At 53.9% G+C, this 1,886-nt stretch overlaps 1 pseudogene; it reads left to right on the forward strand.

The window, feature by feature from the left end:
• The first annotated feature begins 228 nt into the window (after positions 1 to 228).
• LOC116547868 lies at positions 229 to 1,761 on the forward strand (annotated as a pseudogene).
• Positions 1,762 to 1,886: the final 125 nt, after the last annotated feature.

Below are 1,886 nucleotides of genomic sequence, written 5' to 3' on the forward strand. Positions count from 1 at the left end.
TCGTAGTGAAGGAGGCAAGGTAATGCTTGTAGTCAACAATTTCCAGGAAGCCATGTTCCTCTCTTGACCGAACGCCAACTGGGCCTCATGCAAGGTGGAAAGAGCCTGCGTACGTCACCCTCCCATGATGTGGTCAGCATGTAAACTGCATGAGCAGGGCCCCTCACAACATCCTGTGCGCTGCTGAAGGGAGCTGGGGCGCGGCTGCCGGTCTGCACAGGCAGCACCATGTCGCTCATGGTCGTCAGCATGGCGTGTGTCGGTGAGTCCTGGAGGGAATCGAGGGAGGGGGTGCTGGGGTGGAGATCTGGGCCTGGAAGTAAAGATATGAGCCTGCAGTGGAGATATGGGCCTAGAAGTGGAGATCTGGTCCTGGAGGTAAAGATACCAGCCTGCAGTGGAGATGTGAACCTAGAGGTGGAGATCTGGGCCTGGAGTCTGAGTCTCTGCACAGCCGAGAGCCTTGTTCTTAACTGAGGGCAACAAGGCTGAGTTTACCTTCAGCCCAGCAAGGGCCTGGCTGCCAAGGTGCATGAACCATTCAGGGCAGCTGGGGAGGCCTGGTTTGTGTGCAGATGGATTATCCATCATGATTTCTCTTTCCAGCGTTCTCCTTGGTCCAGCGGGCGTGGCCATATGAGGATAAGTCCTTCCCTAAACCTTAGGGTGTCATCTCCCCACATAAGAGGATTTTCCTGAAACAGGAGGGGAGTTCTGCGGGGGGGTCTCTCAGAAACCAGGAAGAGGGGACCCTGGGATGCTCGGCCCAGGGTCCGAGTTCTGACCTAGCCCTCCCCAGCCTTTCTTACATTTGCCATAGTCAAGCTATGTGGGGACCAGGGTGAGACCGGGGTGCTCCAAGCTGGAGTGTGCAGGGAGGAAGTGGTGTCACCGGCAGAGGAGGGGAGAGAAGCAGTGCTAGGAAAGGCCGACCCTCTGAGGACAAGCGCATAACTCACACCCTCCAGCATTTCCATGACGGTAGGGGCTGCCGTGGGGCTGCTGTCATTCTACCAGAAGAGGTGGGGGAACCACAGCCATGAGCTTCACATTCTAAGTCCTCTGATGGGGGCTCAGTTGTTTATTGTGGTTCACGCAGTGGCTGATACTCCATTCACAAAGGACATGCCCCCACCCCGTGTCTACCTTGTGTTGTTTTAAGTAAGCAATTTTGCAGTATTAAAATCTACTAAGAGTTCCTCATTCAGCACTTGCTCAAAGTTCTCAGCTGACACATTTGTTGTAAGGAGATGCCATGTCTGTATAGGATGGGTCCTTCCTGTAGCTCTGGGCACTCAGGTGTGGCAGGAGGCTTAGGAACATGGAAGCGGGGAGAATCTCCTGAGCACAGGGAGGGAGGGGCGGCTCCCCATCTTCCTCTCTAAGGCGATGCCTCCTCCTCCCCCAGGTGGTCAGGATGAGCCCTCCCTATCTGTCTGGCCCAGTGCTGTGGTGCCTCAAGGAGAAACCATAATTCTTCAGTGTCACTATGGTGGTGGGTTTAACAACTTCAGTCTGTACAAGGAAGACTGGATGCCTGCCTCTGAGCTCTACAAAAGAATATTCTAGAAAATTTTCATCATGGGACCCGTGACCCCAGCATACGCAGGGACCTACAGATGACTGGGTTTTCACCCACACTCCCACATTCAATGGACAGCACCCAGCAACCCCCTGGTGATCATAGTTACAGGTCAGAGGGCTCCTGTCTGGGTTTCTCATTGTCCCACCTCCTGAATCCCAGAGCTTCTGGTGGGGTGTCCATCAGGTTCTGATTATTCAGGCCCTGACTATACTTGGGATAAAGGGGAATTGAATAGAGAAATAGGTACTGGGGAAAGAATAATTGTCCCCCAGTGAGTGATGGCCACATTCTCATCCCTGGA

Source organism: Sapajus apella, unplaced genomic scaffold (assembly GCF_009761245.1).
Source record: "Sapajus apella isolate SASKATOON/1434 unplaced genomic scaffold, GSC_monkey_1.0 scaffold5172, whole genome shotgun sequence".
In the NCBI taxonomy this organism is placed as follows: Eukaryota; Metazoa; Chordata; class Mammalia; order Primates; family Cebidae; genus Sapajus; species Sapajus apella.